The sequence below is a fragment of the Erythrolamprus reginae genome, chromosome 3 (genome assembly GCF_031021105.1).
Source record: "Erythrolamprus reginae isolate rEryReg1 chromosome 3, rEryReg1.hap1, whole genome shotgun sequence".
Classification (NCBI taxonomy): Eukaryota; Metazoa; Chordata; class Lepidosauria; order Squamata; family Dipsadidae; genus Erythrolamprus; species Erythrolamprus reginae.
The window spans coordinates 221,105,667-221,127,858 of NC_091952.1; the positions used below are offsets into that span (position 1 = coordinate 221,105,667).

General features: G+C 40.6%; 1 protein-coding gene across 3 annotated transcripts in view; it reads right to left on the reverse strand.

Annotated features, from left to right (window-relative positions):
• Window positions 1-22,192, reverse strand: part of PAG1 (phosphoprotein membrane anchor with glycosphingolipid microdomains 1) — a 213,952-nt gene that overhangs the window by 107,730 nt on the left and 84,030 nt on the right. The window contains exon 1 of one of the 3 annotated variants that reach the window (XM_070747977.1): window positions 6,365-6,867. The exons of 1 other annotated variant lie outside the window; for it this stretch is intronic. The gene's annotated coding sequence lies outside the window, so the exon portion shown is untranslated. Of the gene's footprint in view, window positions 1-6,364; window positions 6,868-22,192 lie in introns of those variants that run through there. One more of the 3 variants, XM_070747979.1, reaches the window with a different exon arrangement.

Sequence of the window (22,192 nt, forward strand, 5' to 3'; positions counted from 1 at the left end):
GCGACATTTTCTGTAGTTTATGACTCTTAATTTCTACATTTAATAGCAAAGTTTATCAGGCTAATCTACAGAACAGGCTGTTACAAGTGTAAAATAAACTTAAGATTCTTGTGGCATCATTTCTATTGTCTATTTCAAGTTATGAAGTTATGATGTCATATACTGTTTGGAATTAATGATTTAAAACTTAAATGGATCATTAAACATATTTAGAAAATTGTTTCTGAGTAAACCTAAGATAAAGTTGCAACTATAGTTCAGAAAAATTAATATTATATATCATGATTGATATGTATCTGCATAGTTTAATTCTTTCTCCTGCTTCAGAAGAAACAATCCTATTATCAAAATAAGGTAGTTTTTCAAACAGCAGAATATTAGCAGAATTAGCAGAATATTAGTTTGACCTTTAGTTACCTCTCAAAAGATCCCGAGAACAAAAGTTGTGGTTTACTAATTAAATAACTACTAGCAGTCATCCAGAGTATACTTTACAACAGGAGCCTTGCAGCTTTGTCATTTTGTGTGGCTCTCAAAATCTTTAAAAGTTGCAGAGGTTGAGACATTCTGCTAGATACTAAAGTAAAAATTGAACTGAACTCCTCTTGACTTCATAAACGTGTATGCAATAGTTTTCGTGGCTACCATATAAAAATGGTTTGTCACTTCCTTTTTCAAAGCTTTTTTTTCCCTTTAGATTTCGCAGATTAATGTTCCATTATTCCTTTGAAGTCTCCCATCCAAATACCAATAAGGCTTGACCCTGCTTTTAACATTCCTGTTCAGATAAGGTCTGCTGGATACTAACAGCAGCCAATATTTCTCACCTCCTTATAATTGCTCTTCATTTTTCATGCTGTGAAACCAAGAATAAAATGCAGACAGAGTTCACCTCTTCAATCATACACTGAGTAGTGTCAATTTATTCCACAAGTTATAATTATATACTTAATATTGTCAAAAAATCATCTTCCTCTTGCCAATGAAGAAAAGTTGTCTTGGAATGCTCTCTCTTTTTGATTATATTTTTTAAGGTTTAAAGATACAAAGTTAAAAAAGAAAAATACTATGAAAATATAAAAAGTGAAAAGAAAAAAAGAAGAGGCACAGAAAAAATAAAAGATATATAAAATGATCTCAACAAGATAAATATAGTAGTTTATTACTTATTAACAGGTAAAACAAGTAAAAGGTAACATTACCTTTTCTGACATTTCAGCAAAAGATCTTCCCATATCTCATCTTTATGTATAAATTATAAAGTCCTATTATTCAGCCCTAAACAGTAAAAGTACATTAACATAGAAACATAGAAGACTGACGGCAGAAAAAGACCTCGTGATCCATCTAGTCTGCCCTTATACTATTTTCCTGTATTTTTATCTTAGGATGGATATATGTTTATCCCAGGCATGTTTAAATTCAGTTACTGTGGATTTACCAACCATGTCTGCTGGAAGTTTGTTCCAAGGATCTACTACTCTTTCAGTAAAATAATATTTTCTCATGTTACTTCTAATCTTTCCCCCAACTAACCTCAGATTGTAACCCCTTGTTGTGTTCACTTTCCTATTAAAAACACTTCCCTCCTGAAACTTATTTAACCCTTTAACATATTTAAATGTTTTGATCATGTCCCCCCTTTTCCTTCTGTCCTCCAGACTATACAGATTGAGTTCATTAAGTCTTTCCTGATAAGTTTTATGCTAAGACCTTCCACCATTCTTGTAGCCCGTCTTTGGACCCGTTCAATTTTGTCAATATCTTTTTGTAGGTGAGGTCTCCAGAACTGAACACAGTATTCCAAATGTGGTCTCACCAGTGCTCTATATAGCGAGATCACAATCTCCGTCTTCCTGCTTGTTATACCTCTAGCTACCTTAAGCATTACTAACACATATATTTTATCCCCAATAAAATAAATCAAAGTTACATTCCTTTATTTTTAATACAGTCACAACAACAACAAATATTCTTTCCACAACTTATCTCTTATCTATAAACAAATCCTTAATGCCTTGTTGTTTGGATCTAGTCAATACAAATCCATTAAGAACTATCAGAAACAACACTATATATTTTCAATTTGATCAAATAAACCTATTTGGTATTGCTTTTGTTCACTTTTAAGAATCCTGGTTTTTAATCCCTTCCGAGAATGTTCCTTTCCGATAATGTTCCACAAATTGTTCTTATTTACTCTTTGTCTCCAATCAGAAACGGCTAATAGGTTTGGCACATCTCTTTTGTAAATCCAAGATGATAAAGCTACCCAAGTCACTCTTCTGGTTTATTATTTGTATATCCTCTTTAAGTTATCAAGACATCAGGTGATTTCATTTGTAAGTTCAGTGTAACATCATTTTGGATATCACTCTTGAAGCATGATATTTTAAAATCCATTTTCACATCCACATTCAGATCAGGCTATTTCTATTTCATCCAGTAAAATCTTTTCCTTTTCTTTTTAATCCATTTTTATAATAGCAAACTCTTTAAAATAATTAGTCCTTTTTCTTAAATACCCTTGAATTGTTCTACATTCAAATAATACTGTTTCATTCTGTATTAATGGATCTTTTCTCTTTTAATTATAATATTTAGTTCTATTTTCAGCTAGTCAATTTTTAGTTCCCTTTTATCATTTTTATTCAACAATAAAGATACTTTCTATCAGTAAGGTTTCTTACAATTAATTTCAAAAAGAAATTATGTGTGTATGGGTAAAATTTTCAAAACTCTCCAAAACCAACATTTGAGTAGCTCTTTTATTGTTTGAGTAAGTTTAAGTCCTTAAACTGGCATGAAACTTCTTTTATCAAGAATAGAAGGAGAGTAATGAAACTTGCTCTTCTGAAGATTCTTGACGGATATCCATAAAACCATTAACAAGAAATTTCCTAAAGTGGTTAAGAAAAGAAGTAGGCAAACCCAGTACCTTTTTGAAGGGATGGAACTGTAGCTGAGGTGAGATGCCTTTCCTTTAGCTCCCAGAATTCTAAAACCATTAGAGGCCCTTAAAGTCTCCTCATGGGGCGCCATTGTATGGAGTAGCTGTGGGTGATCCTGGTCCTCTCATTATTCCAGAGATGAATTCTGAGCTGATCCATTCACCAGCTTCCGTTTCTGCTGTGGTCATTAGCTTTGCTCTTGTGGAACAGTTTTCAGTCCATCATTGCTTCCCAGAAGCTATTTCTTGGGATTCTTCCATACTCCATTGATATGCATGAGTCCCCACATTCCAAAATTAAATTAGATAAATCTGCACAAATACAGCATGTGTACTAGTCACAACGAACCCTAAAGTGGTATTGACATATTTTAGAATAATGTTCACATAAATCTGAGGACAAGCAAAGGCACCACTACATACAAAGTCAAGCTGCAATCAGTTAACTAACTGATAGCTGAGAGAATGTTAACTTAGAAATAAATCTAACTGAAATGTGCAGTGACTGGAATAGGGAGAAATCCCTTTAACATTGTTTACAAAGACTTGGCAGCAATCCACTAGATGCTGTACAACCTGTGATCCAATACCTGGAACTGAATAATCCTGCAGCTCTTTCTGTGCTAGAGTAAATTACTCATACTGCATGTATATTACACTTGCCACATGCTACCTTTTCTCCATCCTCTGCTAGAATCACAATGGAGGTTTATTTCCTACTGCAGCAATCTCCTCATCCCATCACATTCTCCCAAATACAGTGGAACCCCGACATAAGAGCTGCTCTACTTAAGAGCAACTCGAGATAAGAGCTGGGAGGGGAGAGATATTTTTGTTCTACTTACAAGCCCAAATTCGAGATACAAGCGCCAAGGAGCTGTCTCCTGAAGCCAAACGCTAACTTCCGCGTTCGGCTTCAGGAGACAGCTGCGAAGCGGCGCGCGTGTTTTAAAAGGTTGCAGCCGGCCTGGGGGGCTCGGGGGGGTGTTTGCAGCTTTCTTTCTTGCTCTTTTTCTTTCTCTCTTTTACCTTCCCTTCCTCTATTTCTTCTTTTCTTTCTCCTTCCCACCTTCTTCCCTCCCTCCCTCCCTTCACTCATTCCTCTCTTACTCTCCCCTTTCATAAGTTTCCTTGCTTCCTTCCTTCCTCTGTTCCTGTCCCTTCCCCCTTTCTTTCTTTCTTTCTTTCTTTCTTGCTCTTTTTCTTTCTCTCTTTTACCTTCCCTTCCTCTATTTCTTCTTTTCTTTCTCCTTCCCACCTTCTTCCCTCCCTCCCTCCCTTCACTCATTCCTCTCTTACTCTCCCCTTTCATAAGTTTCCTTGCTTCCTTCCTCTGTTCCTGTCCCTTCCCCCTTTCTTTCTTTCTTTCTTTCTTGCTTTCTTTCTTGCTCTTTTTCTTTCTCTCTTTTACCTTCCCTTCCTCTATTTCTTCTTTTCTTTCTCCTTCCCACCTTCTTCCCTCCCTCCCTCCCTTCACTCATTCCTCTCTTACTCTCCCCTTTCATAAGTTTCCTTGCTTCCTTCCTCTGTTCCTGTCCCTTCCCTCTTTCCTTCCTTCCCACCCTCCGTCCATTCATTCACCCATTCCTCTCTTGATCGCTTAAAGCCGGTCCCTGGTGCAAAAAGGGTTGGGGACCTCTGTCCTACAGGATTGGGTGGCAGAGAAGTTGAACATATGTAAATTTAAAAGTTTAAGAAAGTTTACAAGTTAAGTGAAAGAAACTTCATTATTCATTTATATGTACATGTACATTTCTTCATTAAAAACATGTCTTTCTGCATAATTTAGACTAACATTGTGAGTTTTTTGAGGGCTGGAACCAATTAAAATTATTTACATTAATTCCTATGGGGAAAAGTCGTTCGAGATAAGAGCTGCTCGACTTAAGAGCCCAGGTCCGGAACGAATTAAACTCGTATCTCGAGGTACCACTGTAATGTCACAACAAACCTTGGTTCTTTGGACTGCTTTATTTTAGAAACCATAAATGTAGAAATGCTTCCACTGACATCATGGGGATTATATGAGATTACAACCACAAAGAGCTGCAATCAAGCCACCAGCTTTTTATAGCCTGTTACAGTTTATAGACAACTTGGGGTTTCTCCCCACCCCAAAGGAAACGCATCACCTTTCAAGTTCTATGACTGCACAAGTCCTTAATTTCAGAATGTAAAGGCACCCAAACACAAATTGTTATTGGAGTTCATAATTGGCAGCCTTCCACTAATTTATTTAGACATTACGCCAAGTTGCATCTACTCTCTCAGCTTTTTCTTTCCTCTTGAGCTTTCTTCAACCCCCTCCCCTTTTCCACAAAGCCTTCTAAAGTGCCTCTCAGAAACAAATTTGGTCATTCCCCATTCATCTGTACCCATTTATTCTAGGATTCCCCCCCCCAGACCACCCAGCAAGCTTCATAAACTGAACAGGAACTTCATTCCGCTGCATTTTGCCCACCCCAAAGTCAAGCTGCAATCAATTAACTGATACCACAATCTCAGGATCTAAGAAATGCACCCTCTGAAGAAGTATTCATTGATTCCCCCTGAACTTTCTACTGGGAGAAGGCTAAAACCCCTCTTCGCACGTGGGAATAAGTGGTAGCCATTTCTGTACCCCAAAACTGCACCACCCTTTCTCAGTTGTTCTGCAAGACCCACAACTGTTAGCAAAAAGGCTGCCCTCTCAAATCAATGGTACCTCATTCTTGAGGTGCAGAAAGCAAGCCCTTTTCACCGGCCAAGCTATATAGAATAGAATAGAATAGGGTGGGGTGGGGTGGGGTAGGGTAGAATAGAATAGAACGGAATAGAATAGAATAGAACAGAACAGAACAGCATAGAACAGAACAGAACAGCATAGAACAGAACAGAATAGAATTCTTTATTGGCCAAGTGTGATTGGACACACAAGTAATTTGCCTTTGGTGCATATGCTCCCAGTGTACATAACAGAAAAAGATACATCTGCGTGCTCACTCTTCAAATTCTGTGCATATTGCATTAATATTGGACTAAATCTTTCTGAGACTGTATGATAACTGGCTGGCGGCCACTTGTTCCATCTCCATCCAAGAATCCAGAAGCCAAGGTCGGCATTCTCTGCCCCCTCCCCTGCGCTCCCTTCCTTCCAACTGCGAAGGCTCTTCTTTCTAAACAGGGCAGTCCAGTTTTCTGGGTCCAAGTTACGGTTGCCGAATCTGAGGCTCTTGTAGCTTCCCAGAAACGCTCCCGAGCATCTACAGAGTGCACTGCCCTCACTACTCAGAGCCAGCCTAAGCCACGCTGCCCACTTACCCCCTCCAAGATCTAATGGAATCTCCAGCAGGAAAGTCCCCACAAGCAGAAAGGGGGTCCGTCTCATCATTTGCAGGGGGGTCCATATTAAAATGCCCACCGCTCACGACTTACCAGAAACCGCGACACCTCCGCCGGACTCCCCCGGACAGTCCGCGAGCCGAAGATGCTCTGCCCGCCTCTCCAGCGTGAGTCGCCGCGCCTCCAGAGGCGGCCACCGGCACTGCCGCGCTACGGCTGCGACTCCTGCGGCGAGAAGCGCCGAGTCCAACGGGGAGCCAGCCAGCCCGCCCGGGGAGCCTGGAGCCCTCCGCAATCTCCTTTCGGAAAATTAAACGGAGGCGGCGGGGAGGGAGGCAGGGAGACGCCGCCAGGGAAGGAGCGAGCGCGGCGCTCGGAGGGCGCCCGCCTCACTCTTTCTCCCTCAGGCGCGAGAGAAGATCCCTCACAGCAGGCAGTTTCTCCGACTCAGGAATTTTGATACGGGAGGGCGGGAGAAGAAGAAAAAAAAACCCCGGCACGACTCTAGTGTAACAAGCCGCCGCTGCGCCACCGCGAGAGGAGGAGCACCAGCGGAGCAGGAGAGGACAGCGCGAAAGCATCGGCGGCAATGCGCATGAGCGCCAGCTCGCAAGACTTGCCACCGTCGGCAACTGCTGGCGGCGTCGGCCAAATGACGAGAGTGGCGAGCCGGCGGCCTTCCCTCAGGGCGAGAAGGAGGTGGCGGGCGGCCGTCTTGGCCCCTTCGGTCAACGGCTGCTTCCTCCGCCTCGCCGTCTTTGCTGGGCGCTGGCGCTTCTCCGATCCGCGCCCCTCCGACCTCGCGCGGCGTTCCCCTTAACTTTCCCTCAGAGCAATTTATTTATTTATTTATTTATTGGACTTATATGCCGCCCCTCTTCGTGGATTCGGGGCGGCTCACAACATTTCAATAATAATAAAAAATACAATACTGTATATAAAACACTTCTAATCCAATTAATAGAAATAATTAATTTTAAAAAATTCTTTAAAAGCTAAACATGTAAAAAACAAACATTCACATACATGCTACCACATCTACACATTCACTGGGCAATATTGCCTTTTTCTTCGATGGGAGACTCTCCGCCCCACCCCACCCCACCCCAAGTATCCGTGGTGTCAGTTTGCTCAAGCTCGCCTGGCCTGGCCAGTGAAAGATCCCTGCACAGGCAGCAATGGCCAAGTTTTTAAACCGGCCAGATGGTGGCCAGTGCAACCTTTAACTGGGTCAGTGGGCCGTCTCATCCATCGAAAGCTGGAAGGGCTTATGCGATCATCCTCCCCGATCGGGTGATTTTAATCAAGTCTGATGCGCTTCGATGATTCATTGCAGGCATTGCAGTATCTCTTAGCCATCAGTGATTTCACCCAGAAGGAGAGAGAGTATTACTGTCTGGTGACAGAAAAATCAGAAGAAATCTTGTGCCACCTTTTCACGCTAACACAGTTTTATTAAAGGACAAGTTTTTCTGAGTTGCAACCCACTTCATCAGATGCAGTACAGCGACTAGGCCAGGGGTCAGCAACCTGCGGCTTTGAAGCCGCATGCGGACTTTGGGCCCTCTGCTATGGCTGCTTGTTGGGTGATCCCACCACTGGCTGGTCCCATCCTTTGCCCTCCCCCCCCCCACTCACTCCTTCCCCGGTCTGAGAAGGTAAGGGTGGGGTGGGATGGGGATGGGGAAGCAGCCAGGGCAGAGACAGAGATACAGACAGAGGGAGACAGAGAGGGAGAGGGAGAGAAATGGAGGGAGGGAGGGAGAGTGTGAGGGAGTTTTGTGGTTCCCGATATTTTCTGTGAGAAATGGATCCAAGTGGCTCTGAGTGTTTAAGGTTTAAGGACTAGCCTGTTGTCAGATTTAAACCGGGGTGAAAGAGAGAAAGAAAGGCTGGTACATATACAAGTTATCTGAGAGATGGAGTACTGTACAGGGCAAACACCAGTTAATACATAATGCATTACAACACATTGTATTTGCTGACATCTTCTGAGATGTGATGTGAGTTCAGCAGCCTCCTACTCAATGGTGGAGTTCCAGCCTTCTAAAACTTTAATTTTGAAGCTGGCTATAGAGCAATGGTTCTCAACCTGGGGGTCAGGACTCCTTTGGGGATCGAATGACCGTTTCACGGGGTCGCCTAAGACCATTTCCCTTGGTGTTAGGAATTAAAGCTACTATTCTGGCGCCTTGGAACGTATTTTTACAATCCAACCAATCAGTTGTTTACAGTGGGGGTGTCCCTCTGACCTTCCTGCCAATCAGCTTAAAGCTCTGTTGGGAGAATTGACACTAGACTTATGGTTGGGGGGTCACCACAACATGAACAACTGTATTAAGGGTTTGCAGCATTAGAAAGGTTGAGAACCACTTCCATAGAGTATCATGAGAAGTTGATTTCGCATTACTTATGTATGTTTTGAATCATAATGTCAACTTCAAGTTCATTATTGTACACAAAGTTCACAAAAACTATGCCTTTTGGGGGGGAAATGTGCTAGTTATGAAAAGATGCTCCCATGTTTCTTCAATGACTTGATTATATCTTTAGAAAAGTTACAGTATTAAGCCACTTAGCAAACATGCGACTCATCTGGAAGTTAATAGAATATTATTGGTTCATAGAGCTCATTCACTTCAAACTAACTACAGCTGATCCTCGACTTTGGACCACAATTGAGCCCAAATTTTCTGTTGCTAAATGAAATATTTGTTAAGTGAGTTTTGGCCTATTTTATAATTGTTAAGTGAATCACTGCTGCTGTTAAACTAGCAACACAGTTGTTAAGTGAATTTGGATTCCCTATTGATTTTGCTTGTCAGAAAGTTAATACATGACCCTGGTACACTGCAACCGTCATAAATATGAGTCAGTTGCCATGCATCTGAATTTTGATCACATGACCATTGGGATACTATAATGGTTGTAATGGGGAAAAACAGTCCTAAGTCACTTTTTTCAGTGATATTGTAACTCCAAACTGTCACTAAACAAACTTTTGTAAGTCGAGGACTGCCTGCATCGTGGTTTAACAACTATTGTAGTTCAATACAGTACAACACAACACAATACAATACAAAATGGGGTGGGCAAAGGGTCTGGGAAGCTTGCAGAGAACTCCTGGGTGCTGAAGAATGGCAAAAATGCCATTTTGGCAAAAAAAGGGATCCCCTCCCCCCAAATTAGGTAGGCAAAGGGTCTGGGAAGCTTGCAGGGGGCTCCTGGGGAATGCGGGAAGGCAAAAATGTTCCCATTTTTGTGAAAAATAGGGGCATTTTTGCCACCCCTCCGCACCCAGAACCTCCCTGAAGGTTTCCCAGACCCTTTGCCCACTCCATTTTTGTGAAAACCAACTGGTGAAAAAAGGCCCGGGGTTTTTTTTTATTAAAAAAGTGGGGTTTTGCCTTCTAATTACCTCATCTATCATGGCTGGAGGAGGAATTCTGGGAGGTGAAGTCCACAAGTCTTAAAGATGCCAAGTTTGAAGTTTGTAAAAAGTGTACATGGTTGTAAAAAGTATACATGTTTGTAAAAAGTATTCTGCTATACTGGTATTTATTAAATAATATATGAAGGAAAAATTATACTAAGATAAGAGGGGTTGTATTTCTGCATATTTGGCATTTTTCTAGAGGATGTCATCTATCTTAGTCATATTTGGTTCAAAATACTTTTTTCCTTGTTTTCCACCTCTAAAATCTAGGTGCGTCTTATACTCTGGTGCGTCTTATAATCCAAAAATATGGTATGTCTGATGGGGTGAGCCAGGGAGTTCCAGCCCTTCCCTGCTCACATAATGGCTCCAGTCAAATCCAGTCATTGCACAGGAATGTTTTAACTGTCCAGTCTTCAGACAAAACCAAGAAGTGTTAGTCATCATAAAAGCTGATGTAGTATTGGTCAACAGACATGGTAACCGGCCAGACATTATTGGGTCATCCAGTATAACATTCATGTAGGAAAGACTGTTATCAGTAATTGATGATAAATCAGGCTTACAGTATCATGTAATATAACCACCACATTGTTTGTTTGTTTGTTTGTTTGTTTGTTTGTTTGTTTGTTTGATTGTTTGATTGTTTGTTTGATTGATTGATTGATTTGATTTCTATAGCAAGCCATCTCAACTAGTGATTCTAGGTGGAAAACATCATATTATGCTGTACAATGGGGAAAAAAAGTAACTTTCAATTAGAAGTTTTATAACTGTTGCATTATTTATAAACAGCACCCTATTAAAATAAAGTAAAAATCTTGGTGATACTTCTATTCAAAATACAAGACCAGGAAGCAATATAATTATCTAGATGGCATCCTCTAGAAAAATGCTAAATATGCAGAAATACAGCCCATTTTATCTTAGTCTCTTTTTTTTCTTTCAGGAATCAAGGTTAGGTCTATCTACAACAGTTTTAATCTGAATACTCCACATGTTATACAGTTGAAGATTGTGAGCTGAAATACTGTGTTTGGGATTTTGGGAAGGTAGAAATCAGGCTTGACTTGGTGTCTGACTTCCCAGCTCCTTCAGGTTTTTTGACAACATTTTTAGCAGTAGTTTTTCCTGGAGTTGAAAGAGAGTCATGGACAATCCTATGCCTAAGGCAGCTTTAGAACCTAGGCTGCCAATTCTCTTTCAACACCTTAACCATTAGACCAAACTATCTCTCTCTTTGAGATGTTAGCTAATATTAAATCTGATTCAGCACTGTCTTTCTGCCACATACTGCACCATCATATAATCTTGCTTTCATCAACAGAAGATAAAATCTAATTTGAATTCATATGATCATGTATGGGAACACTTTTCCCTTGGCACACGGGTGTGTGATTACCAGATGTACAATCTTGTATAAAATCACTGTTCACTATTTAACGTATGTTCTATTTAGAGGTGTGGAGGCTATTAAACTATTTCTGGTTAAAGTTCTTTGCCCAATTCAATGGAAGCTTTTTCTTTGAATAAGCATACCTCTATACATTTCAATGCCACTTAGGCAACAAATTGAAAGGCAGCCATTATACCCCATCTGAACTGAACCTAATTTGCAGTTATTACAATGCTTGTACTTTATTTGCAACACTCATGCTAAAAATAATGTTGGGCATTTTCCTTCCCCAGTTATATTCTGCATGGTAAGAAGTTTCACCAGGAAGTGGGGGAAGCAGGAAGAGAAGTAACTGGTTTATGCAAGACTGCTCAGTTGTTTCATTTTCACTAAAACCTTGAATTTTCTTTGTTTTAGCAAAATTTTGGTTGGGTTTACTGTTTTGCATTTTAAACAGTCTTACAACATGAAGGAGCAAGATTTAATTACAGAAGGTACCCCGAAATAAATATTTCTTATGATTGTACGAGTGGATTTTTATTTATTTATTTATTTATTTATTTATTTATTTGTTTGTTTATTTGTTTGTTTGTTTGTTTGTTTGTTTGTTTGTTTGTTTGTTTATTTATTTATTTATTTATTTATTTATTTATTTATTTATTTATTTATTTATTTATTTATTTATTTATTTATTTATTTATTTATTTATTTATTTATTTATTTATTTATTTATTTATTTATTTATTTATTTATTTATTTATTTATTTATTTATTTATTTATTTATTTATTTATTAGATTTGTATGCCGCCCCTCTCCGAAGACTCGAGGCTCATTATGTGGCTCATCATTTAATGAAATAATTAATTGTAGAGGGAGTGTTACTGTGCAACTAGTTATGGCTTTGTGTGCATGTGTGAGACACTGTGCTTGTAGAGCAGTCTATTCAAAAAGTTATATTGTGTTCCACATGACTAGGGAAGTGCATTTTGGATACTGACTTTTTTTAATCCGGCAATTTTTATTCTGTAGGCCAGAATCTGGGGTTCTCAAGAAATTTGTAACAGTCCCAGACATCATGGTCAATAGTAAAAAGCACTGAGAGTTGTATGTGGAATATGTGGAAAACCACTCCTGTTTACTATTTCTTATCTTGAATTCATGGCATTAATAGAAACTTTCACTGAAAATCAATTCTTGGGATTAGAGGCAGCATGTAGATACATTCCACACTGCTGCTTTAATACGGTAGTAGCAGGTAAAAAGGAACCCCTGTAGATTTTACCCCATTAATCGTTGCTGGCTATAGGGGGTGGGACAAATCTCTTTTTCAAGGCCATTGAGCAGCTCTGTCTGAAGACATTTCTACAAAAATGTGGCTGTAATGACATAATGGAGCATTGATACCTTCCCACCAAAGTAGTATCTATCTATCTACTCATATTTACATACTAAACTGCTAGGTTAGCAGAAGCTGGGGTGAGAATGGGAACCATGGCACTTGGAGCAGTAGAGTGCTGTACTGCAGGCCACTGAAGTTGACTGTAGATCTGAAGATCAGCGGTTCAAATCTCATTACCGGCTCAAGGTTGACTCAGCCTTCCATCCTTCCGAGGTGGGTAAAATGAGGACCCGGATTGTGGGGGCAATAGCCTAGCTCTGTTAAAAAGTGCTATTGCTAACATGTTGTAAGCCGCCCTGAGTCTAAGGAGAAGGGCGGCATAAAAATTGAATAAATAAATAATAAATAAATAAATAATCTTAACTCCTGAGCCCTCATGTGTAAGACCAGATTATGAAAGTAAAATATTAATCAGCATGCTTAATATCAACCAACATGCTTAATAAACTACAGTTAATGGCAAAGAAGTGAAGTTGGCAAATAGCTTGATGGTTTTGGTTCAAGAAACAAAGTTGGACAATGTCAAATTTCCAGCAGCCATATCAACAAATTGCTGTTCTGCAGAAACTCAATCCTACATGTTGTAACTAATTACCAATACAGTGATCCCCCGTTTATTGCGTCCCCAACCATTGCGAATAGGGTACTTCGCTATTTTTCAACCCGGAAGTCAAAAATACCATCTACGCATGCGTGCCGGGCACGCATGCGTAGATGGCAGCGGCTTCCCTGGGTCTTCCCCCTCTTGCTGGCGTCAGCGAGGAGTTTCCCCACCGCCCACGCAAACTCCTCGCTGCCGCCCGCCCTTCGCCCGCCCACGCCGTTCATTCTCGCCGCACGGGCCTGTCCACGCTGTCTCTCGGCGCTTTCCAGCTGAGTCCGGGAGCGAACTCGCTCCCCGACTCAGCTGGAAAGCGCCGAGAGACAGCGTGGACAGGCCCGTTCCTTGGCGCTGTCTCTCGGGGCTTTCGTGCTGAGTCCGGGAGCGAACTCGCTCCCCGACTCAGCACGAAAGCCCCGAGAGACAGCGTGGACAGGCCCGTTCCTTGGCGCTGTCTCTCGGGGCTTTCGTGCTGAGTCCGGGAGCGAACTCGCTCCCCGACTCAGCTGGAAAGCCCCGAGAGACAGCGCCAAGGAACGGGCCTGTCCACGCTGTCTCTCGGCGCTTTCCAGCTGAGTCGGGGAGCGAGTTCGCTCCCGGACTCAGCACGAAAGCGCCGAGAGACAGCGCCCCCCGGACCCCCAACCCGGGTTTGGGGGGTGGTAGGAAGCTCCCATTGTTGGCGGAGACCTTTTAAAACACTCGCGCGGCTTCCAGGACTCGGTTTGGAAGCCGCGCGAGTGTTTTAAAAGGTCTCCGCCAACAATGGGAGCTTCCTAGCACCCCCCAAACCCGGGTTGGGGGCTCGGGGGTGTGCTAGCGAGCCTCCCATGTCGGCGGGGATGTTTTAAAACACCCGCGCGACTTTCCAATGAGTCCCGAAGACAACGCGTTTGTCTTCAGGACTCATTGGAAAGTCGCGCGGGTGTTTTAAAACATCCCCGCCGACATGGGAGGCTCGCTAGCACACCCCCGAACCCCCAACCCGGGTTTGGGGGTGTGCTAGCGGGCCCCTCATGTCGGCGGGGATGTTTTAAAACACCCGCGCCGCCCCCAATCTTAGGCTCCTCGCTAGCGCTGCGGAAGTAAAAACACCCTCTGCACATGCGCAGAGGGTGTTTTTACTTCCGCAGCGCTACTTCGCGAAAACCCGCTCGTTGCGGGGGGTCCTGGAACGGAACCCTCGCAAAGAGCGGGGGATCACTGTACAACTATTCCAGATTCAGTTTGAGTAATTTGCTTTATTACAGATTTTTAAAAGTCACATGTAAAAAAATTGCCTGCTGCCTATAGTAATAAAGTGATGTATATGTCTGGTTCTAGAGTTTTTTTCACACCTTTCTGAGAGAAAGAATACAGTGGTGCCTCTACTTACGAACTTAATTCGTTCCGTGACCAGGTTCTTAAATAGAAAAGTTTGTAAGAAGCAATTTTTCCCATAGGAATCAATGTAAAAGCAAATAATGCGTGCGATTGGGGAAATCACAGGGAGGATGGAGGTCCTGTTTCCACCCAGGAGATTCCTAGAGAGGCCCCATGGAGGCTTCTCCCTGCCTTTTCCGGCTCTGTTTCCTCCCAGGAGATTCCTAGAGAGGCCTCAAGGAGGCTTCGCCCTGCCTTTTCCGGCCCTGTTTCCTCCCAGGAGATTCCTAGAGAGGCCTCAAGGGGGCTTCTCCCTGCCTTTTCCAGCCCTGTTTTCTCCCAGGAGATTCCTAGAGAGGCCCCACAGAGGCTTCTCCCTGCCTTTTCCGGCCCTGCTTCCTCCCAGGAGATTCCTAGAGAGGCCCTATGGAGGCTTCTCCCCACCTTTTCCATTTACAGTTTCAGAGGCTGGGATTTGTAAATGGAAAATTATTCTTGAGAAGAGGTAAAAAAATCTTGAACACCTGGTTGTTATCTACAAAATTTCGTAAGTAGAGCCATTCTTAGTTAGAGGTACTGGTACCACTGTATTGCCTGACTCTCCTCAAAGTTATGGAAGGCAGTTGTGGCTGTTCTTTCTGGAATGACAATCATTGGTTTTTGCTTTACCAACTTTAACCTTTATAGACAGAGTAGAAACAGAAAGATGAGATTATAAGGCAAAATAAATAAATAAATAAATAAGATCATTACAAAGTAAGCAAAGCTCAATAACAACACAGGATATGTTTCTTCTAGTAGAAATGTATAGCTTGAGGAAAAGACAATATATTTGTGGTAATAGATCTAGATAAAGTTCTTAGCAGTTGTTGGTCTTGAGGCAATCATCAACAAGGAGAAAGTCATATAATTTTGGTATGGACTAGGAAAAATGTTACGTTGTAAGATTGAAGAAAGTAGAATAAAAGAGAAAGAATAAAATATATGGATGGAATCAGGAATATTACCAGAATTGTCTTGGAAGAGCTGCAGATTGTCATCAGAAATAGATCAAGATGGAAAATACTTGTACATTGATGGAATTATTGTAAAAGCCCATCAACATCTGGAAAACCTCAACTTTTATTCTTGACTTAGCAAAAATGAAAGATTTTCCCCCCTTTCCAATTAACCATCAAAACTAAGCTAAAGAACAAAATAGACAGAAACTGAGGGGTTCTTGGTGCTCAATGAGCTTGGTTTTTTCGTGCAGACAATTCATCTTCCAAATTAGGTAACATCTGTGTTGCAAGGACTGGAATTTGCTCTTAGTTTATATTGTATTGACTTGCCAGTCAGAGTTGATGGCGGTTATCTTAAGAGGTTCTTTGGTCTGTTTACTGTTAGCTTGTTTGGCAGTTCCTTCATGGGGGAATTGTTTACTTCTTGATTGTTGATATGATGTTAATCTTGGAGGTAATCTACCTTCATCTGGGGCTGATTGCGGGTGGGAGTGCTTTTGGGTTTTTTGGTCCCCTTTTTGCTTGTTAATTGTCTCTTTTGCATGGTATGTAGATATTATTTTTGTTTATGTATTGATTGATAGCTAATTTGTTAGAATTCCAGGTTCCTAGAAATTCCCTAGTATTTTTGGACTTGACTTGGTCTAGGATGGTCACAGTTTCCCAGCTGAAACTATGGCTAAATCTGTCCATATGTTGTGAAATTAAATATTTACATACTATATGGGGGGGGGGGGGGTCAACAAGTCAACAAGGGAACAAAAAGACCGGAACACCTTCCCATCAGCAATCAGCACCCAGATAACTAACTATAACTATTAGCTCTAAGATTAACATCAGACCAACAATCAAGAAGCAAACAATATCTGAATCAAGGAACTGCCAAGCAAATATACAGTAAACAGACCAAACAAAGAACCTCTAAGACTAGTTCCCCATGAACACTGAAAGGACAAGCCACTAGAATATAAAGAGCAAATCCCACTCCTTAGTAGCACTGATGATGTTACTACTTTGGGTAATGAAATGTCTGCAAAAAACAACCAAGCTCAGAATACACCAAGGATCCCTCATTTCATCACTGAGCTATAAATATTCTCCTTTATTGGTAGACAGAGACTGGAGAAATCTGAAATTTTTGTAGCATTTGGGCATTATAAGGTAAAAAAAAAATGTGTGTTTTTATTTGTAGAAGGTGCAGAAATCTACCATATGCTCAACTTGTACAAAAGCTGTTCAGTGTTTTTATGAATATTCTAGTATCCCTTTTATTCTCAACTTGGAGTTTTAATGCTATTAGCTCATTCAATTCTGAAGTAGTAGCTAATGCGTTTGATTCTGCTTTCATATTCCTTTTCAGCGTTTGCTCATTGGTTACTGTAAATGTAGGAAATACTACAGTTTTTAAACTAAGCCGCTTTCCCAGTATTTATGAAGTTCTTTTTTGTGATGTCGCAACCTTGGATACAGCACCAGAAATCCAACATATCATGTCTCTGCATATAAGAAGCAAAGCTGTCTCAGGCACAGAATAATCTTCTTAAGAGGAACATCTGTTTAAGGAGGTTGGGTTTGCTGCATGTAGTTATTTGATGCTTCAAACACACATATATATATATATTCAATAAAGGAAAGGATGCACAGAACAAGGATTCTCTGGTTGTTTTTAAAAGGAAAATGAACAGAAAGAAATGTATTTCTAACATTCTAAATGTGCCAAATGATCTAATAAAATAGATTTTAGTAAAAGATAACAGAGACTTGGATATTACTACATATTTAATAAAATCTTTTGGATTTTGATTTCAACACTGCTGAATACTTACTATCTGAACAAAAAGCATAAAAGCTTGTGATGCCATTTTCCACCTTATCAGAAAAATAGGCTAAGACTGAAGGATCTCAATAGCAAAATATGACATTTTGTAGCACACTCTCTCCTGCAGTAAGTCCTTTAGGTGCCTGAATTGGGGCATCATCGCATTATGGAGCTTGCACAGTGATACCACTCTACATGCTCAGTATTTCATGTGTCTTGCATGATGGTAAAAATCAGGCCAGCCACACTGACCTGCTTACCGTATATTCTGCTACTAATTGCTAGTTTTGGGGCCAAGAGCAGATCAGTTGCTGCTGACCTACTTTTATTAATATCAAAGAATAATTAACCACTACTTCTTCTCCTCTTCTTTCTCCTCCCACTTGATATTTTTACTACCAATCCTCACTTTCAGGTAACCTTAACATACCAATCTCCCCTAAAAATCCAAAAACAATAAAATAGAATAGAATAACAGAGTTGGAAGGGACCTTGGAGGTCTTCTAGTTCAATCCCATGCTTAGGCAGGAAACTACACCACTTCAGACAAATTGTTATCCAACATCATCTTTAAAATTTCCAGTGTTGGAGCATTCCCAACTTCTAAAAGCAAGCTGTTCTACTGATTAATTGTTCTAACTGTCAGGAACTTTCTCCTTAGTTCTAAATTGCTTCTCTCCTTGATTAGTTTCCACCCATTGCTTCTTGTTTCATCCTCAGATGCTTTGGAGAAGAGCTTGACTCCCTCTTCTTTGTGGCAACCCCTGAGATACTGGAACACTGCTATCATGTCTCCCCTAGACCTTTTTTTCCATTAGACTAGACATACCCAGTTCTTCCAACCGTTCTTCATATGTTTTAGCATGTAGTGCCCTGATCATTTTTGTTGCTCTTTTCTGTACTCCTTCTATACAAATGTTTCAAAAGTTTTGGGAAATTAAGTTATGTCAACTGGCTAAAGTGCAGATACTCATGGCCTAACAATCATACCTATAATAAGCCATGATTTGTTGCTGAATAAAGCAGATGGCTGTTGTGGCTAGCTCTGCCCCAGCTCCTGCCCCAAGGACTATGGATGTGGGGGAGACATCCACATGCTGCAGGCCTGTTTTGCCCCCCCCCCCGGTGGAATCTGCTGATGAAGGCTCCTCTGACCAAGAAGACATGAGTGACAGGGAGGAGGAGAGTGTGGCAGACAGCTCAGAAGGAGATCAATTATCTAGTTCCTCCTTGGATTCAGAACAAGAGTTAATGATACAGCCACGCATGCGGAGAGCGATGCATAGGCAACAACAACTGCGAGATTATTATCAAAGAAAATGAGGCCACCTGTGATTGGGTGGGGCTGTGGTAATTAGTGAGGCTGCTATAAATAGCAGCCTGTGGGTTTGGCCATTGTGGAGGATTATCTGATCGTTTTGTTTCATGACTGCTTTACTGACTTTGACCTTTTGTGTGCTGATTTTTCCCCGCTTGGAAACTAAAGCAGAGCAAAGTATGTTTCACTTTGTGAAAGAAGAAGGACTGTGAATTGCCTCACAGCTGCAAGCTAAGTATCACAGAACTGATAAGGGACTTGTTCAAATTACCAGTTTGTTTGGAGACCAGTGCTCTTTGCTATACCAAAAGAGGGCTTAGTTTAAGTGAATTTCCATTATAAAGAACATTATTTTGAATTTTCAAACGTGTGTGTGTGTCTGAAATTTGTACCTGTGAATTTTGGGAGGAGTGTACCAGAGAGCCCGACAGAACAGTGGCTATGTTGCACAAGATGTGAAGGCATGACTATGGTTTACAAAGACAGTAGGTAGATCCATATAATAAAATAAGCTGGGAAAGAAAACAATATTTTGGCTCAGTGAAACGTCTACATTTTTGCTGTATGAAGTGCAGATCTCCATTCTAGACTTCATTCTGGTGTCTTCTTGTAAATGAACCATCAAATTCATATTCCTTGTCAAATGTCATCGTCTCCTTCGTCTGCTGGTTCTACTTGCATTATGACTGACCAAGCAGACTGGCAGCTTTATTAGTCATGGGCTCAATTCCATGAGGGAATTGAATTACCGTCACTCCAGCACATGCTCACCAGGACCTTTTCCATCCTGTCATTCCAATTTTCTACTGGATGCAGTGATGAATTTCTAGAAGCAGCAAGTTTCTTTTTATTGCTACTTTAAAACGTAAACCTACTAATAGACCTGTTTAAAAATATTTAGAATGGAATAAAAGATTTTGCTATAATTCTGCAAATGTTTTCTTTATTTTCCCGATATATGTGTACATCTTTCTTTATTACAGTAGTTTATAATATTGCATTGTGATCATCAATTTAAAACATCCATAAAGTAATCATAGCTGCAATTCTTCACATCAGTGTAAAATCTGCAAAACTGTTATTGCTTTAAAAATATCTCTGAAGCTCTTTGATCTATTCCTGCCTGCAATATTATTGATTCTCCTGAATAAAGAGTTTGTTATTTCAACAAAGGCTTTGAATTCTTTAGAAAGGCTATCTGCCCTTTCCTACTATTTGGACAATTATCATGCCGGTGTTGCAAACGATGCCAATAAAAATACAGTATGGAGAAAACCTTGCCTACTTTTTGAACTCTACAAGTCAATAAATTTAATGGGCCTTGGCAAAGATATGTAAGTTGTTAGAATGGATCTGCTTCATTCAAGCAGTGTTCCAGAATGGAATTGCTGCTGGCAAATTGCATGATTTAATATAGCTCTATTGCAGCTTTAAAAAAAAAACCCCAACTTGAAAGAAACTGAATAGCTGCATCCAGGGCAATTCATTTCTCAAATCAATGACAACTTGCATTGGGTGAGATATGTGTAAAATAAATGCTGTCAAACAAGACTGACAATTTAGGCAAACCAATTACAGTTAGTTCTTTGTCTTGTTTAAGGCCGAATGTTTCTGGATAGCTAAATTTACTACTCCCAACTGAAAACTAGGCCTTCCTTGAAAACAATGCTTAGAACTGAGAAGATTTATCCCAAGTGTCTCTCTTAGAAATTACTTCCATACAGGTAGATGCTAGAATTAAAAGCTGATTCTGTACCAGTGGGTGGGTAGGTTTTAACACAAACTAGATTGTATGTTGACCTTCTAAACTAAATAGATTACCAACTGTGGCACTTGTCCTCAATTTCTGGAAGCCCTTTGGGTTTTTTTAAGATCAAGTGAACCTCAAAAACAAGCATTTTTAGGATATGAATCATAATCCAAGAAGATACATAATATATATCAGAGGTCATGTAGTCCACCTCTGCTTAATTGAGAATCTATTGAAGGATTTATAACAGATGGGTATCCACAACATCAACCTGCCACATTTTAAATAGTGTTTTCTAGGTTTGAAGACTTCCAGTGAAGAGGGATGTACCACTTTATGAAGCAGTATATTTTACTTCTTGACAACTCTTCCTGTTAGGAAACTCTTCCGAATTATACATCTAAATTGAACCTATTTTCAATATATTGGTTTTGATTTTTTCCCCCCTTTTGGGGTGATAGAGAACTACGTTGTCTCCTCTGTTTGACAGCTCTTTAGATATCTGAAGGCTATCTCTTCTACATGCCCCCTTTTAAATCCCTTTTTCATAGGGCTTGGTTTCCAATTTAATTATGAACTATTTTGGTTTTATTTAATCATATTATTATTATTATTATTATTATTATTATTATCATCTATTAATTAAACATGAAACTCAATCAACTGAACGTTTAATAATATGTCACAAATATCATTTATTGGTGCAAAATGGTTGGTGCATGTTGCTGCCAGCATCCTAGGTATCAACCAAGTATCTTAGTATTAGTTGCTGCTTATTATCTATTTTGTCCTTTATAATAATCTCTGAGGGAAAATCATCAGTACAGTAATGCATTTTTTTCAAAAAAACTCTTATCAGTTATTTTCATTAGTTCCTTAGATGCTCCTTGCCCTCCCCTGCTACACAGACACACTCAAAACATGTTGAATGAGTTGCTACTATTTAAAATGTGGCAGGTCGATATTGTGGCCTGTTGGCAGCCGGCCCTTTTAAAGCCAAATCAGATGAGGAGGAGGAAGCATGGGAGTCAGGACCATCATCAAGGCAATCTGAGAGCTCTGAGGGGGAAGAAGGAACGGAGCTATCAGAGATAGAGATAAACACACAGTCTGAGCCATCCATCAGCTTTCAGATTGAGAGACAACAGCTCCCAGGTCTTGAGATGGCTGATAAAGAAGAGGAGGAACAGCTGGGTCCAGTGCCTGATGCGCAGATTGCCAGATGCGCAGATGCACATAAAAATAATAATAATAATAATAATAATAATAATAATAATAAATTATTATTATTAGATTTGTATGCCACTGCTCTCTATTGCTCACAACAATAGTGAACAATGCAACAAATCCATTACTTAAAAAGACATCTAAAAACCTATATCATTAAAATAACCATACAACTCAATCATACCATACATTAACCATATTAGCAAGGGGATACCTAAATTACCCCATGCCTGGCAACATAGGTAGGTTTTCAGCAACTTACAAAAGACCAGGAGGGTGTGGGAAGTTCTAATCTCCAGATGGAAGTTGATTCCAGAGGGCCGGGCCCACCACAGAGAAGGCTCTTCCCCTGGGGCCCACCAGATGACATTGTTTAGTCAACAGTACCCGGAGAAGGCCAACTCTGTGGGACCTAATCGGCCGCCGGGATTCGTGCGGCAAAAGACGGTCCTGAAGGTATTCTGGTCCGATGCCATGTAGGACTTTATAGGTCATTACCAACACTTTGAATTGTGACCGGAAACTAATCAGCAATCAGTGCAGGCCGTGGAGTGTTGATGAAACGTGGCGAATCTAGGAAGGCCTACAATTGCTCTCACGGCCACATTCTG